The sequence below is a fragment of the Rhinopithecus roxellana genome, chromosome 3, assembly GCF_007565055.1.
Source record: "Rhinopithecus roxellana isolate Shanxi Qingling chromosome 3, ASM756505v1, whole genome shotgun sequence".
Lineage (NCBI taxonomy): Eukaryota > Metazoa > Chordata > Mammalia > Primates > Cercopithecidae > Rhinopithecus > Rhinopithecus roxellana.
The window spans coordinates 6822027-6840989 of NC_044551.1; the positions used below are offsets into that span (position 1 = coordinate 6822027).

The 18963-nt window shown below is 37.0% G+C and overlaps 1 pseudogene; it reads right to left on the minus strand.

The window, feature by feature from the left end:
* Positions 1 to 9123: 9123 nt before the first annotated feature.
* Positions 9124 to 18963, minus strand: part of LOC104665141 — a 32450-nt pseudogene continuing 22610 nt past the window's right edge.

The following is an 18963-nucleotide window of genomic DNA, read 5'->3' on the forward strand; positions in this document are numbered from 1 at the left end:
GTAAATAGTCTTGCAGAGATTTTGCTTTCCTTCAACATATTCTGCAAAATACTGTATCTTGTTCTACCTGCTTATCTAGATGATAGCGTTTTAATCTTTTTTAAAACTTGAACCTTACAGGAGCATAAATACTGTGTTTTCTTTGCCTGATGCAGTATTTCTCACTATTTGCATTTAGATTTTGTCTTTGGTACACAGAATGCATCAAGCACCATCGTGGGACTTCCTGTGTAACACATTAAATACTCTTTAGCATCCTCAGCTCAATTCATGTCTCTTTTACCTGTAGCAAAAGACAATCTGGATTTAGTTAACCCATTTGCCATTTTCCACTGTAACAAATAAATAGAAAAACTGTTTATTCTCATGAAATTATCTCATATTTTGAATGACCCTTATATTTCAAATGGAGGCTGTTATTTCTGCATAATTTGTTCCTGTGATTAGTACTTTGCATTCCTTTAGTTTATCATGAAGTAATATTCCAGTTAAAGTGCAAACTATTATTTATTCCAATAGAAATACCTGCAGACACAAGCTAACATGTGATCCATGAATAGAGCAGTGAAATGTAACAAATTCCTGGTATCAACAGGGTTACCAGTCACTCTAATTCATAGGCGAAAATGCATTATTATTTACATTCTAAACCTGGAAAAATTGTCATTAGCAAATTTCTGTTTTTCCATTTATTGTATAGAATTCTGTTAGCATGCCCTTTTGCCAAATAAAATGGAACTATTATTACAAAGTATTTGAGGTAAAAAAGATGTGCTGTTTGCGAGGAACAGCATTTATGCTCTTAAAAAGCAGAGCTACTTAGTAAAACTGATTTGTTTAACATCTGTTTGTGTATAATTTACAATATAACCATAATATCTAAATATTTAAAGCAATATTGGACAAAACAGTGATCAGGGACCAGAATTAATTAGGGAAGGCTTCCTTAAACAGAATTGAACCCAAGTTTGAAGGAAGTGATAAAGTAGATTGGCAGGGAGGAAAGACATCTAGGAACAAGGAGACCAGAAATTTTAGCTTAGCTCTAATACATTAAGAAGTCTGCTCTCTGGTAACTCACCTAACCTATATGGGTCCTTGTTTCCCATTGAAAAAAATAAATTGACTAGAGTTCATGACTCCCACAGTTTAAATCTGTTGATATTCTATACAGAAGGATAGAAAGACAAAAGTGACAAAAATGATTTTATTGGAGTAGAATTTATTTATTATCCATTCTAAGTTACTTTCTTGGAGATAGAGAGAAAGATACACATTTTTGTTGGTAGGGTTTGAATATCTATTTAATAATATTATAGCTATTTTATTGCATCAACTTACCTAAGCTCTTTTTTATAGTTTCCCTTTCTCTATGGTTCTGGGTAAGGGTCAGCCACAAGATAAATGAGTGGGAGATTTGGAAGGAGGAAGGCAAAAGTGAAGCAGCTGCCATTGGAACCAGAAGGTCTATGCAGGGCACCAGGTGCTGCTGCTGATCTGCTGACCACTGACTGTCTTGGGACAGGGACAGCCTCTGCTGACTGATCTTCTGCAGCATCTCTGAGTCCCAAGCCACTATGTGGAAAAGTTAAAGAAGACACATTTTTCAAACAAAAGTACAGGAAGCCCAAGAAAATAAAATTTAAGATAAACAATAAATAATTTTTTAGTGTGTGTCCAGGCAATATTTGGTACATAATTATACTAAAATTGGTTGTTGTTTATCTTAAATTGAAATTAAATCAGGTGTGCTTATTTTGTCTGGCAATTCCCAAAGGTGTCAACTTCTGTGGATCCACCACACGCATTGTTGAAACTCAGGTCAGCGAGAGCTGAGTGTAGATTTCAGTTTGCTTTTGTAGGTCCTATTAATCTTCACTCTTTCCCACTTCACATTTACCTTGGCTTCCGGCTAGCTCTGCTGACCTACAGTGACTTCCAGAAGCAGGAATAAGCACCTTCCATATGCTTGTTCACCAGCTCTCCAACTAGACTGTGATCCTCGGCATCAAGGCTAAAAATCAGAATTTGTGGATCTCTTTATTCCTAGCACGTATGTTAGTTTCTCAGGGCTGTTGTAACAAACTACCACAAGCTGGGTGACTTAAAACAACAGTACTGGAGCCTAGAAGTCTGAAATCAAGACTGTGTGAAATCAAGTACTGGCAGAGCTGTGTTCCATCCGAAGGCTTTAGGAAAGAATTTTTCTTTGCCATTCTAGCTTCCTTGGCTTGTAGGTCTGTAACTCCAATCTCTGTGTCTTCACATGGCCTTCTCCTTTATACCTCTGTCATTTCCTGTCTGTCTCTTGTAAGGATACTAGTCATTATGTTTAGGGTCTACCTTGGTAATCTAGGATGATTTCACCTCAAAATAATTAATTATATCTGCAAAATTCCATTTTGCAAATAAAATCACATTCACAGGTTCCAGGGGTTAAAACACGGAAATATCTTTTGGGGATCACCATTCAATCCACTACAGCATCTAACATAAGTTTAGTCCTCAATAAATGTATGTTGATTTCATGCTTGAAATTATACTTTCTCTCCATTTGCTGAAAACTTGCTACCATTTTGGAAGGAACCTTTAACTGGAAACTTAGTTTCTATATGAATTTGCAAGTCAGGATGATCAGGGTTTTGTTTTGTTTTGTTTTGTTTTTGAGACAGGGTCTCACTCTGTTGCCCAGGCTGGAGTGCTGTGGTGCCATCTCAGCTCATTGGAACTCTGCCTCTTGGGCTCAAGTGATAACAAAGCCTCTGAGTAGCTGGCACTATAGGCACGGACCACCATGCCTCACTAATTTTTGCATTTTTGTTGTTGTTGTTGTTGGTAGAGATGAGGTTTCACCATGTTGCCCAGGCTGGTCTCCAACTCCTGGACTCAAGCAATCCTCCCACTTCGGCCTCTCAAAGTGCTGGGATTACAGCCATGAGCTGCCTTGCCTTTCCTGGCCAAGATTGTCAGTTTTGAACTTCCATTTTCTCACCTAAAAAAGAAAAAAGCTTTACATTTTTCATTTAGCTTTATGAGAAGTAGGACTATAAAATAATGAGTAGTAGTAGATCATCATTCTAACTTTCATAGCCGTCTCATATTTAATCCCAGCAACCCCCCTTACTGACAACGGAGTATTTCACAGATGCAGCTGTATTTTCCTCCCCACTCCCTGGCTACATATATACCTCATGTGAACTAACAGCACCTGTGGAGAGATAATTGTGGCACAACAGTCAACACATGGGGGAGAGCAGGAGGGCTCGAATGTGAAGCAACTTAGGTTGTTTTCAAGAACATCTAAAACTGAAAATCTGTCACATTTTCAGTTGTATTTACTTAATGATCTGTTAAGTAGATGGGGAGATGGGATCCCCATACTAACTTGTCCTTTCTCTCTCTTCTTTTTGTTTTGTTTTGTTTTCCATGGTTGGAGGAAATGCCCTGAATACCATGACTCTGAAATTTGAAATTGATATGCATGAATTTTTAATGCTGCTTTTTGTTCTTCTCTCTGTGTCTGCCAAACATGACAGTATATTGCATCTTTTAAAGAGTACTGAATGGAAGTGGCTCCTGTGTAGCATGCCAACTTCAAGATGGGAGATGTTGGTTTCCAAACTGGCTCTTCTACATGTTCACATGAGATGTTAAGTATGTCATTTAAATTGTTTAAGCTTTGATTTCCTCATCCGTTAATGGATAGTAATCAATACTTCATAGAGTTGGAATGAGAGATAGCAAGATACCACATGTGTAGTAGGTGCCCACTGTGTAATGACGGAAATCTCCGCCCTGTAGGTCACATATATGCAAAATTCTGCTATGCACAATTGCAATGAATGATGGAGTACCCAGTCACCGACACATTCCCAGTGTTTGAACAGAAATGCTTAATGCTACTTTGGCAGAGATTTATCAGAAATTGTTTGCAAATTTGTTTTGAAGTACAAATCTGTTACTATGGTTTTCTGGTAAAGTCTCACACTTCTGGTCTCCCTAGGTATGCAAGAATTGGAGACTTTATTTTTCTTCTCCAAGCCCCCAAATGTACAAGTACATCTTCACGAGTTTACTGTACCATAACCCGGGTGTTCTAACTAATCAATTATATTTTTAACTTCTCCTAGCCACAAAGGCATTGAAGGATTACTGGAAAGCACTGCTTCTTCTCTGGGAGTAAACACAATAGCACCATCTGAAGAGAATTGCCTGCACTAGAGTTCCCCAAACTCTGGTTTCCCTGGGATTCTCACGCAGGTCGTCTAAGGGCCCAGCCCTCTCCTTGATTTGATGACTGCTGAGAGTCTTCTGCATTGCCTACTGCACTGACTGACTTTCCAGACTTCTCATTCCATCTTGGTGTTCCTATTCCCACATCCTAATGCGTGAGTCCATCAGATACAAAATGACTGCTCTCGCAGGATGGCAGGGGAAGTGGTTCACGATCGTCATCCATAACATCCATGTCTCTTCACTTCACATCCTAACACAGGAAGCTGCTGACTCCCGCGGGTGGGCTAATGAATGCTGGCTAACACTGTGCCCACTCTATATGTGGATGTGGCCTTAAACTCTTCAAATCTCCTTCTCTCTGAATTCACCCATGGCTTCTCATTGCTGTCCCTTGTCCTGAAAGGTAAAGAAGGAGAAAGGTAAAGACACTTCCCGAGACACTAGGGATGGGAGTCGTGAAGAGGCAGATGAAGGGAAGGCAATGCTAAATTTGGCTTTAATATTGCCTTTTAAGGCTGGCACACAATTGGCTGAGGTCCTGAGGAAGAAGCTCCCAGTTTCTGATTTCTGCATGCTACATTGGTCCATCTAATCCTGCCGCTTCTTGGCTTCTTTTCTAAACCTCACTGGCTGTCTCAGCTTTGCTGCTATGTCAGTCCATCAGAGCACAGTAATGACTGCTAATGGGCGAGGGCATGGCAGATGACAACAACAACAAGAAAAAAATCACTCCCGATTGACAAAGCACCTTTCAAGGGCCTCAGCACATTCTGCATGAATCACCTCATTCATCTTTACCACGTCCCTGGTGACAGAAGGGGAATTGCAATTATATAATTCTACTTTATAAAATATTCCATCACAATGCAGAAGCTGTGACTTGCCCTAGACAGTAAATTTCAGGAATAGAATCTAAACATTCTGTTTGTTATTTCTGTGTATTAGGTATCTTCTTAGTGGAGACCGGAGATAGCAACTACCTCAGAGACATTGCCATTTGGTTCTAGACCACCACAATGAAGGAAATATTGCAATGAAGCCAGCCACACATTTTTTTTGTTGTTTCCCAGTGCATACAAAAGTTATGTTCACACTGTACTATGGTCTAATAATGTGCAATAACATGATGTCTGAAAAACAACGTACATACCTTAATTTAAAAATACTTTATTGCTAAAATATGTTAATGATCATCTGAAGCTTCAGGGAGTCATAATGTTTTTGCTGGTGGAGAGTCTGGTCTCAACAGCGATGACTGTTGACAAATCACGGTGGGGGTTGCTGAAGGTTGGGGTGGCTGTGGCAATCTCTTAAAATAAGACTAATGAAGTTTGCCACATCAACTGGCTCTTTCTTTCATGAAATACTTTTCTGTAGCATGTGATGCTATTTGGTTGCATTTTACCCACAGTAGAATGTCTTTCAAATTGAAGTCTATTCTCTCAAACCCTGCTGCTGCTTTATCAACTAAGTTCATGTAATATTCTAAATCCTTCATTATCATTTCAACTGTGTTCATGGCATCTTCACCGGGAATAAATGCTATCTCAATAAATCACTTTCTTTGCTCATCCGTAAGAAGCATCTCCACATCTGTTAAAGTTTAATTATGAGATAGCAGCAATTCAGTCACTTCTTCAAATTCCACTTCTAATTCTAGTTCTTTTGCTATTTCTGCCACATCTACAGTTATTCCTTCACTGAAGTCTTGAATCCCTCAAAGTCATTCATGAACGTTCAAATTAATTTCTTACAAGCTCCTGTTAATGTTGATATTTTGACCTCTTTCCATGAATTGTGAATGTTCCTAATAGCATCTAGAATGACGACTCTTTTCCAGAAGGTTTTCAACTTACTTTGCTCAGATCCATCAAAGGAGCCACTATCTATGGCAGTTATATGCTTATAAAATGTACTTCTTAAATAATAACACTTGAAATTCAAAATTACTCCTTGATCCATGGGCTGCCGAATGGACATTGTGGTAGCAGGCATGAAAACAACATTAATCTCCTTGCACATCTCCATCAGAGCTCATAGGTGACCAGGTGCATTGTCAATAAGCAGTGATGTTTTGAAAGGAATCTTTTTTCTAAGAAGCGGGTCTCAACAGTGTGCTAAAAATATTCTGTAAGCTGTACTGCAAACAGATGTGCTTTCATCCAGACTTTGTGTTTCCACTTATAGAGCACAGGCATAGAAGATCTTGCATAATTCTGAAGGGCCCTAGAATTTTGGGAATGGTAAATAAGCATTGACTGAAAGTCACCAGCTGTGTTAGTTCCTGGTAAGAGAGCCAACCTTTCCTTTGCAGCTTTGAAGGTAGGCATTGTAGTTCCTGAAAGAAAGTCAGCCTCTCCTTTGCAACTTTGAAGCTAGGCATTGACTTCTCCAGCTAGGAAAGTTGTAGATATTTCTTCCAATAGAAGACTGTTTTCTCCACATTGAAAATCCATCAATATTATTGATGAATATTTAACAAATATTTATTGATTGCTACCATTACAGGCAGCTGCATTAGAATGTTCAAATCAATCATTAGAGGAAATATTTTGGTGCCCAGAGGATACAGTAAGTAGGCGTACTCCTTGGGTCAGAAAAGCACTTAGGAAAGCACTTAGAATAATTCCCATACTTCTAGATCATTATTTGTGTGCTCCAACATCTACAAATGAGTTTCACAAACCCTGCCACCAAATTATGTGCAGACATGAATATGGGAAGAGTGTTTGCAACTTTATTTTAGATTCTTCCATGTTTCCATAATTTCCAAAGGTTAGGAACCACATTCTTAGGATGTTGTCTTTATAAATGTTATTCTTATCTGGCCATGTTGGCTGTTATTTATGCACCAAAGCTTTTCAAGAAGTAGTGGTAAGTAGCTTGGGGATGAGGTAGAGATTTGGGTCACTAGATGCAGCTACTGACAATAGCAATAAGAATATGGCATGGCATGATAGCATAGGAGGAGAAGAAGACATTTAAAAAGCAGATCTAATAACTTTAAAACACTCTACTCTGGCACATTTCAGAGAGTGGTAAGTGGCCTTCCATATCACAATAGCTCATCAAGGTGTCACTGTCAGCCAGTACTGAAGAGTCACATATGTTCACAACTATGGCAGTTTCATCTAGAAACCATGAGATTCTATTTTCTATCCTCTTTGTATTGCACGTTTTGGAAACAGTTTACCCCAAAATAGTAATAACAATAAAAGTTGTGATGCTTAAAGGGGAAAACACCAACAGTCTGGAGTGTTTCTATACTTTTAGCAACACATTTTATTCTAAATCTAACCCTTGGGACAATGGGTATGCCTGAATTCAAAAGTTTGGTGACCTGAATAGTTTAGTGTGGTTAATAATATAGGTAAAAGTAACAGTTCAGGAATTTTCTTCATTTTTTTTTCTGTGTTTCAATGATAACAACATATTGAACATCTCATGTGTGGTGTTCTTGTTTGAAAATCATTGACTCATCTTATCATCTTTAAACACATTTGCAATTTGCTTGTTAGCTATGATACCCTCTATTATATGCTTTTCCCTCCTCTTCCCAATTGAGTTATTCCAATGTGATTATAGCCACATGGTCTTTTTCAGCGTGGCATAATTTTGTTCTTTATTATCAGAGTCAAGTCGTGTTTTGTTAAGGGAGGAAGGACATAAGAGGTAGGTGACTTAAGACTGGAAAACAAGGCAGGGTGGTTTCAAGGTTAGCTAGGTTTTCTTGTTCCTTAAATACAGACATATTCATTTTGTTGTGCTTCACTTTATTGTGCTTCACAGATACTCTATTTTTATAAATTGAGGGTTTGTGGCAACCCTGCATCAGGCAAGTCTATCAGCATTATTTTTCCAATAGTATGTGCTCTTGTTGTGTCTTTGTGTCACATTTCTGTAATCCTATAAATATTTCAAATGTCTTCTTTATTATAATATGTTTTATGGTGATCTGTGATCAGTGATCTTGGATGTTACTATTATGTTTTGGGGCACCACAAACTGTGCCCACATATGATGGAGAATTTACTTGATATATGTTGTATATGTTCTGACAGCTCCACTGATCAGCCATTCCCCCGTCTCTCCCTCTTCTCCAGCCTCCCTATTCCCTGGTACACAGCAATACTGAAATTAAGCTAATTAATAATGTTACAATGGCCTCTCAGTGTTCAAACGAAAGGAAGCGTCACAAATCAACAACTAGAAGTGATTAAGTTTAGTGAGAAAATCATGTTGAAGCCAAGATAGGTTGAAAGCTAGATCTTTTGTGTCAAACAGCCAAGTTGTGAAAGCAAAGGAAAAATCTTTGAAGGAAATTTAAAATGCTACTCCAGTGGACACATGACGCGAAGAAAGCAAGACAGACTCATTGCTGATATGGAGAAAGTTTTAGTAGATAGAGGATTAAGCCAACCCCAGTATTTCCTTAAGCCCAAGCCTAATCTAGAGCAAAGCTCTAACCCTCTTTAATCCACAAAGGCTTCAATCAGGAAGCTGCAAAAGAAAAGTTTGAAGGTAGCAGAGTTTCGTTCATGAGGTTAAAGGAAATAACCCATCCCTATAGCATAAAAGTGCAAGACGAAGCAGCAAGAATTGATATAGAAGCTGCAACAAATTGTCTAGATCTACCTAAGGCAACTGATGAAGGTAGCTTCACTAAACAATAATATTACATGGGATTAGAAGAAACTTCTGAGATTTTATAAACATAGTGAAAGAATTGGAAGTGTCTGAATCTACACTATGGAATGAGAAAAATACACAGTCAACTGAATCGTGAAACCTATATAATTTATAAATATAATGTAGCATGATTCTTTAATTGTCTTTTGATTTTATTTGAAGCTAAAGTAATTTGTGGCTTGCCCTGGAGTTCCTTCTTCACCTCTCATCCAGATTTGGCTTTGTCTGCCCTTCTACTTTTGCAACAGCCACTTCCTCTAACCAGGCCCATGTTGCTTCCACCAGGGATGCTGAACCTGCAATTGTCTAAAGGTGAGAATTATTATAATTTTGTAGTTTTTGTTATTTGCATTTCTAAGATCTAGAAAATGTCCAGATTTGCTGCATGCCAAAATTTAAGGTCTCTCCACCTTATAATGTACTTTCTTCCAACTGCAAACTGACGTTATCCAGGGAATGGTTTCATTCAACTTGTGTGGCCCTGGATATTCTCTGTTTCTATGAGCACCCTGAAAGTTTTGGTTTTGGGTAGGAGAATAGCTTTCTAGATGAATGCAACTTAAAAGTCTTCTCTTTGATGGGAAGAAGTTATAGTTCACATTTCTTCTCGGGCTGTGACCATTTATGGCCACTTTTGTGAAGACTATTTAGTTAGTGTAAGATAGGTTATGCTGCAGTAATTAATATCTCTCAATCTTCAAAGACTTAAAACAACAAAGGTATTTCTTACTCATGCTATATGTCCAATGAACAGGAGCAGAGATACTCCATTTATGGTAGTCATTGAAGTCTCAAGACTTATGAAAGCCCTGTCTTCACATATCTTTTCTTGATATATTCATAGAGCTCTCACAATTCACTGGCTAAAGCAAGTCACATGATTGCACTCAAATTCAAAGAGGGTGGGTGTTGAAGTCCTACCACATTCTAGGAAGTAAGAGGGCTAGAAGATTTGTGAACAGTCCTAAAGACCAACACAGCTTTATATACAGATTTTCTGATTCTCATTTCGGTTACTCATAGATTTTTAATATTTTGGATTATTTTCTAGATATGAAAGGTTGCTAGATAATTGGTTTTTTTGATAATTGTGCTTTGCTCAAGAATGTCCTGGAGAGATAACATCTTTGTTAAAAGATGTCCTTTAAACATATATCAACTGGACACTATAACTATTTAGGCTCTAACTTCAGTTGACAGTGTGTCACCAACTGTGAATGACCTTTCCCCTTCAAGTTTCTCCACATGGAAAAAGAGATCAGTGGTGGCTCCCTTTCTTTCCCGAGCCTGCCTAAGAACTTGACATCTTAGAGATTTTATTTCTTGCTTCATAAAGGTTTTCTAATCTTGTAAGTTGAATCTTTTTAAAGGAGTCCAGTTATTTGTGGAAATAATTGGAGACTTGGGAGACTTTTCTAATTATAAGACTAAATGAACAATTTCAAGAGGCTATATGGAGGCTGATCAAAGAGCAGGAGGAGGTGATGGCCCTATCCAACATGGGTGTGGGCAATAAGGTGTGCATTGCCTGAAGAGAATGTAAAAACAATGATAAACCCACTGAAATGCTGTCAACTTTTTATTTCCATGGCACACTGGCAAATCAAAAAGATGTCAGCGATAAAATACTCCTCTGGGTCAGAGCCTCCCCAACCTTCCCCATATGTCACTGACTTAACTATCAACCTCAGTAACATTAGTGCTTAAAATCTTTTGTTTTAAGAGGAAAAAATCTGTCACACAATTGTATACAGGATTAATTGCATACTCATGTCACAAAACGTGACACAATGGGGAATCACATTTCTAGTTTAACAAAGGTTTGAACTCACACATGCCCAAGACCATGGAAAGAAATTAAAATGGAAGGTGAATCCTAGCATATTATCAAAACCCAATAGGGCTATACCAGAAAACAGAAGATTTAAAGACTCAAGCCAACAGAGATGAACTCTGGAGAAGTTGTCTTTTACCTTCTTATATCTATCTTTTCTTCTTTCTCCTTGGACATATTAAGCAGTTTTAAAAAGTCCTAGTTTGCTAACTCCAATAGCTAGATCATCTGTCTATCTGCTTTTACTGTCTTTTGCTTCCTGTTTATTAACGTTCGTATGGTTTTACTTCTAGGAATATCCGATAATTTTAGTTTTCTCTCTGCATGTTGTATTTAAACAAATATCAGTGGCCCTAGATAATCTTATCTTCCACTTGAAAAGATCCTCTCTTCATTCTGAGAGTCATTTAAGGTGAGGAGGAGAAAGGATTAATTCCTCAATTCTATCAGAGACTGAGTGTGATTCCAGTTGAGCTGTAGTTTTATTAAGACTCAGCCAACTTCCAATCTACCCTGTTCTTAGGGCATGGCCCTCCTGAACTTCTATGTGAAAGTCTGATGGGTCTTTGTCTCCTCAGTCCTGAAAGGCTATAGAAACTTTGTTCATGCCCTTCAGAGATTATTTTGCTTAGCTCCTGCACCACATGGCTTTAAATATTTGTTAAATGTCTTGAAGAGAAGACTGACCATATATTTTCTAAGCACTACCGACTTTGGGAGTTGTATTCTGTTTTTCAGAAGTTTGTGTCCTGGCCTCCCATCTTTTCGCGCAACCTCAGGATTCAGCAAATGTCCCATGGAGAAAACTGGAAGCGCTCTAGAGCTTCCATTGCTTCACGCTAGCCCAGCACTAAAAGCTTTACTGGTTTTTCTTTTCTATCCCCACAGCAGAGGTTCTCTGGCTGGGCCATATCTGATCATTAGCCTAAGGACAAAATAGACAAAACCTTCTGGGAGACACTCGATGATCAGCTTTCCTTAAAAAGGTTCTCCTCTCTCTGGAATTTTAGTTCATTTAGTCTTCACTGCTTCCACATCATTCAATTACTTTCAGAATACTCTATTTATAATGTACCCAGCTTTTTCTGGCTGTTACAGCAGGACCATTGACCTGCCTATTCTAATAGCAAGATGGAATTTAAGTACAGTATGTTAAAAAGCAAAAGTAGGTGTGACTTTTGCTCTGAAGCCTCAGTGACAGGAATGACATTTGCTAGTATCCGGCTATTAGTCCTTGCTTCCTAAAGATCTTAGAAAATAAATTGTGCCTGTGCCCACATTTATCTAAAATATTCTTTAACTATTTTCAATAGGAGTGCTTAATCACTAAAATATTTTTTAAATTCCTGGAAATGGAATAAATAACAACAATGTACTTAATTAGAGTAAATAAAAAGATGTTTAATTGTCTGAACAAATATACTTTGACAAACAAAACCTATATAGAAGAAAATAAATGTAGCCTTTAGTTGAAGTTACTGAGTTAAGGAGCACTCTCACTCAGGCAGAATTCATTACTCTTCTAAAGACGAATGAAGTTTTATGAATTTTAGAGTCACAAAGAAAATGGCTCAGTGCTCTCCCACCCAGAAGTATCTTACCTGAAAAGCAGTTATGGAACATTCCAGGCAGAGAGCAGAGGCAAAACTGAGAATGACATAACCAGGCCCAGTAGACAATGAACAAATTTTTCGAGGAATTGGAGGAAATAGAAAAGAAAGTTGTGATTTTAAAAATAATAATTTTAGGTTTGTGTGTGTGTGTTCTTTTTTAGTAGAGACAGGGTTTCACCATGTTGGCCAGGCTGGTTTCAAACTTCTGACCTCAAGTGATCTGCACACCTCCGCCTCCCAAAGTGCTAGGATTACAGGCATAAGCCACCGCTCCCGAAATTTTAGATTCTTAATAGGATTTATGTAGAAAATTGGTGGTGATATGAAAGTGATTGGGCCACTCCCTAGAGGAGTAGCAGAATATGTGGGAGGCAGAGCTAAGCAGCATGGGTATTTTGATAAGCATATTCAGTATCTCAATAGCTTGAATTTCTTTTTAACTTGGTAGTTAATATATTTTAAATTGTCAAATATCACTAAAAATTTTGAGATTTTATGCATATTAAGATTCATCTTACAGAGCATAAGACCTATTATTTTAGTTAATATGGAAATTAATCTTATGATATTAATTTTGCAGATGACCAATGGGTAAAATAGAACAAACTATAAGATTTCTATAAAAAATGAGCCATAGTTCCACTGGTTTATTTCAATTTTATTTGAGTTTTTTAATCTTCTTAACATGTTGTCACACTTTTAATCTACCATACAAAAATTTTAATTACTTGTTGTTTGGTTAATAGAAAACACCTGTTTTATTGTGTCTAATTAGTGCTGCCAACTTAGAGGGCCAATGTATTCAGTAAAGATAACACCAACCAAAAACTCATGAGAGTTTCTTCCCTCACTAGAGTTTAATGAGAGTAAGATCAGTCAATTTAGTCAGAATATTTTCTTCTTTTATTTTAACCAATGTTTTGATATATTCAAATTCATGGTAACAGATCACACTATTAAGAAGCCAAAAATAAAGGTGAAAACAATAACCAAGGTAAATTCCTGGTGAAAAAGAGATGATGGTTCACTAATTTCACCTTGGAAAGAAAGTGAAATGAATTAACTGCTCTGTTCACGTAACTGGAAAAACATTTACTTCTTGAGCATTCTCCTCTTTAAATATGACAAAGAGGTTTATAAAAAAGACTCATTAACTGACTGCATCGTGTATGAAACATGTTCTCATCTCTCCCCACAGGATAATGGCCACACAATCTAGAATTGCAAAAAGTGATAAAGTAAGGTAGATATGTGATTAAGAATCAACAGCTTCATAATTTATTCTCAGCATAATAGTGGAGATAGAAGTTCTGATCATTTGTTTAGTAAGTGAAGAGGTTGTCACCCAAAATACATTATTGTGTAGGGCAATACACTCTAAAGTGGAGTCTGTGTGTGACCACGTGGGGCTGCATTTGGGGGAGGAGGGGGGTGAAGAGAACAGTCCGGGTGATTATGATATATCCCAAACAGTAATCCCTACTTAAGAACCACTATTCCAAGATATGTTTGTTGTCATTTTAACATCTAAGGATTTTTTTTTAAAAAATCTACTAGCCTGTTATTTCCAACCCCAATTCCTGGTGATATCTATATTTTTCTATATTCCATATATCTCTCAAAATTTCAAAATTCTTTACTTTTTTCATAAGCAGTGTTTCTTCTCTTCCACTTCATTGAAAGATCCAGAGTGAATGATGAGATAAATGGACTGATTGCCTGTGCTGGTGGGTGAGGGTGGAGAGGATAGCTTGGGGAATGACTTGTATTTAGTTGTGCAATAGAAGACTTTTGGCCATGCCTGGTTCACTGCCTAATCTTCAGGGCCTTGGGCAATGTTGGGCATATAAAAGTCACTCAATAATTATTTATTGGATAAATGAATGAACCTTCAGATTCTAAGGCAGGGAAAACATTACTCTCTGAAATAGAATGCATAGATACAACATAAACTAACTATATTCTCTGTTTCAGGCTCTTTTTCTTGTCTGTGTGCTTCCGATGAGAATTATAAATTACAAATGTAGTTGTTGTGACAATTTTGGCAGAGCTCGCTGATAAACCTAGGGAAATCTCCTGAAATTTAATCAGAGACTCCCATTCTGAAATATTACCAATAGAAGAAGAAAACAATCTGATTGTTTTATGTAAATGCAAATTGTGTGATATTGGCACTTTGTTATGATTGGTAAAGAATTCTGGACATGCTTGTATTCATTCCCAGGATACTAAGAGCCTATTCTGTGCCTGGCTATGCAAAGCACGGTATTACAAACATTTATGATATAGATCAAGCCCGCACCTCATGGAGCTCAGTCTGGTGAGGGAAATGAACATTAAGCAAATAATCACAAAGTAAATATACAATTTTAAATTGGAAAAATATGCTACAAAAGAAAAAAACTTACTTAACAGAGGAAATCATAATGTCAGAAAGGTAAAGGATCATGGTACCTTTGAAACTGATGGGGGTCATTGTGGTTGGAGGATGTGGACCTAGGACAAGAGAGAAAAGAGATGCAAAAGGAGAACTGGGTAGCCAACGTCCTGTCAAAACGAGGGTTCAACAAATATGGAAAGAGTATTAGGTGCAAGGCCACGACACCCCCAGCCACTGATCCTGAGACTGATTGGGTACTTCTTCCTGAGAGAAACCCAAAGGAGATAAAAGAATGAAAACAAATTTAGGGAAGGAACACTTTATTAATTAACAAGATATAGTCAGGGAACTGTTTTGCCCAGGGAAATTGAATTCTGCTGACTTAGAACTTAAGCAGATGAAAAAGCCTCTCTGTGTATGTTTACCCTTAAAGGACAAGTTTTTAATTTTGCAGATTTTGCCAATTCAATAAAAGAAAAAATACAGTAAAACCAGAGAGAAGAAAACAGAAATGGAGTAGAGAACATTAATCTACTTTGAGGAGGATGACATCCAAGCGTGGGAAGGGTTCTAATCGTTTCTTTAAAAATCAGCCTTCTTCCTTTATCACCATATGTTTCTATGAACTCAATCTGCAAGCAGCCAGGAAAGAAGAGATCAAATGTATGATTGGGGAAAGGGAAGTACCTGTTTTCAGGTGTATTACCCCATTTGTATGATTTTCTCCATGGTTTTGATAACATCTTAAAATATCTGAAAAATGCGTGGAACAGTAATTGTGAGAAGACACAGTAGGTGAATTGGAAAATTATTCTCATGATTAGCAACAAATACTAAGAAGGAGGAAAACGATTATTTAGATATGAAGCTGTCCCATGTAGAATAATTTACAATGTCCTTCTCCACATTTTGTCACGTCTATTTGTTTGAGTCTATAATGTGCTTATGAAAATGTTGTCTATCTTGGCACACACATCAGAGGGGTCCAGGTAGAACCTAGAAATGTAGTTACCCAAATTAGGTGATGGTCAGCTTAAAAATCACTTTAAATGGCATGTTGATACAGTGACTAAGTTAATGTTTGTGTGTGGCCTTATCCATCTCTTATCATATTTACCCAGTGTGATATTGGGGGAAAGATGAATGCCATCCTAGTCATACTCCTCTTCATCAATATTAGTTCTGATTACTTCAATTGAATTTCTTAATGATTTGATGTTTAATGTTTAAAGTCTAATGGTTTATCAGCTATTGAAAATAATAACATGGCTACTAATTAAAAATGCTTTAAAATATACCAGTGATTTTTATTTCTTTAAAACAATAGCTATTAAACTCTAGATAAATACAATTGGAAATTATTACCCAACAGAAACTCCACACCTGATCTCCAACTGACAGGAGTAGGACTTTATCAGAATGTCTCAGAGGGAGAGACAGAGATTCTGCTCCCTCCATCTTGTTAGCCCCTGCTGAGCCAGAACGTGATTTGAAACAGAAATGGAAGGAAAAGCAGTTCTTGCAATGCCACAGAGACAGAGTGCTCTACCCCATCAGACCATAAGTTGGACGTTCCACGGCGTCACAAAAACTAATTTATACTAAAGTTAGTACTTACTCTTCCTTTCTTATTTTCCCAGGAGGATTATTGTGAATAGGCTTGCCTTCTAGACCACTCAGAATTTGTATGTTGACAAAATATTTCTCCTTTTGACATGTAAGGAGATATAAAATGTATGAAAACTCACATCATATTATTTGACGGGACATTCCATTTTGTCAGTTTATATTTTATACTTCATTATTTTAGGGGTAAACATCTATAAAAACAGGTTCTAGATTGTCAGTAGGGTTTGGTTCCTGCTTAGAGTTTTCTTAACAGCATTCCTGTTGTTGTATAGCTTTAAAATTAGATGAGAACAAAAATTTCACTCTGAAGCCAGAACAACATGGAACCTGTATTTTGGATTAAATTGCTTAAAAGAATAATTCCCACTTTCTTTTTTTCTGATGATTATGTTTTGGGGCTACTCCTATCTTGTCCTCTGAGGCCACCAAGCCATGCACATCTAATCCAATAAAACGAGAATGAGAACATGAGACTCTCCAAAGACTCCAAGTGTCTTAAGGCACTGAAAATATGGACATGATGTTTTCATATAATTCTACACAGTTATTATTACAAAGTGATTTGTTTTAACTTTACATTAGGGAAAAATGTGTATATAATTTAGTTTTAAAATAATATATGTTAAAAATAATTTAAGTAATAAATTAAATTGAATCCTTAAAGGAATAATTGTAGATTTGGAAGAAAAAAGCTTTATCCAAGACTGTGGATACTTTAAGGAGTCTGTTAGCTTACTTTCCCTTTACTTTCAATTTTCAATTGTTGGAAACTATACTGGATATCCACCACTAAAACACAATCAGCATTTGCTTAGATTAAAAATTCCTAAGGCCTTTAGCTTTGATTTCGGTTTTGCAATATGCTGTAACTGCCAGGACAGTGACCCCTGGTGAAGACAAAGGTTTGAGTATCAGATCGCTTGATATGATTAAGCACATTCCTGTTTCATTCCACAGATACCAATATTAAGTCAGACATGAAACTCCCTTTTGATGCCTATCACTAGGCTATGACTCGCTGCCCAACTTAACCTCTTGGTGACTCCAGTTCCTTATTTGTAGGTGGAGATAAACAGGTCTGCTTTGAGGATTGAATACAATAATACATGTAAAGCACGCATTGTTTACTTGATACCCAGCCTGGCACATATGAAGGATGACTAAATAAATTGTTTACATGAACAGTATTACTACCTAATTGTTTTTAATTCAGGAAAATATAGAAGGTACAACATCAGAACATGCTTCTGTAGCAGTACTTTTTCCTCTAGTTCAGTACCCTGTCAACCACCACATGAAGTGGTGTAGCAAGACATAATTGAAACACTATTGTAATGAAAGGAACACTAGACATGCAGTCAGAAATCTGGGCTCAATTTCTGAAATGCATGTAGCATTTACCATATGCCAGGTACTGCTGTGAGTATTTAACATATATTAACCTAAGTTGTCGTAACAATCCAGTAAGGCAGGTGCTGTTATTACCCTCATTTTCTGATGAGGAAACTGATACAAAAGAAGTTAAGTAACTTGCTTCAAATCATACATATTTGGCAAGCTGTGGAGCCAGAATTTGAACCCAGACAGGCAGCTTCCAGTCCATGCTTCATAACCTTTGAACTCTGTGAGCTTCAGTTTTCCCAATGGCACAATGAGAATAATAATCCTACAGTCATCTCACGGGGTCATTGCAAGAATTTAATATGATAGTAAATCTAAACTGCACTGGAACTGAAAAAGACTGTACAAATATAAAGGATGATTGTTATTAAGATTCTTAACCAAAGTGCATCACTATCCGTATAGACAATGAGACAGGGTGTAATACCACGAAAGATGTGATGTTATAAGCATTCCAGGTGCCAAATGCCAACAAAAATATTTTTCCCGGTGAACCTCAATATCTCAATGTTATTACCTGAAAGAGAAATTGAAATAATGTATCATTTTTTGAAAGTACTATTTGAACACTTAAAATTGTTTACTCTGTAACCTTTAGAGTTAATATTTTTTCGGAATGTCTAAGGAAGCGCTTCTTCCATGTTCAGAAATGACTGTAGCAGGGCATGTTTAAATGGGCATGTAAATGTAAGTCCTGTCCTGTGAATGGCAAACTCACAGAGTGAATTCATTTTGTGTTTTGGGTCAGTGTAATGACCTATTGATTTTTAGAAAAGAAAGAAAAAGCGACATTCACAACCTTTGCTCTTTAATTTCTGAACAGAATTGTGGCCTAAATGGAAGAATGATGTTGTTTATCTATTAGTACCTTTCAGAGACAGGGCTAAGCTTTCTCCTAATTACTTGTGCATAATTGGTGCTCAGTAAACATTTTTGGATTAAAAGCTTAACGCTCTACAGATAGTTCCGGCTCCGTTAGACAGATTAACATCACATTCCTAATCAAGCCTCCGCTAGGCAATAGGCAAAAAAATAGTGACTCTAAGCCTTTGTATCATTCAAAGTTGTAAAATTATATTCTAAGACATCAATGGACATCAGCATGCAGCAGTTTTTAAAATTATATAAGAAGTCTCAATGTACTGTGAAGTGTATACACAGAATTAAAAACCATTACCTCA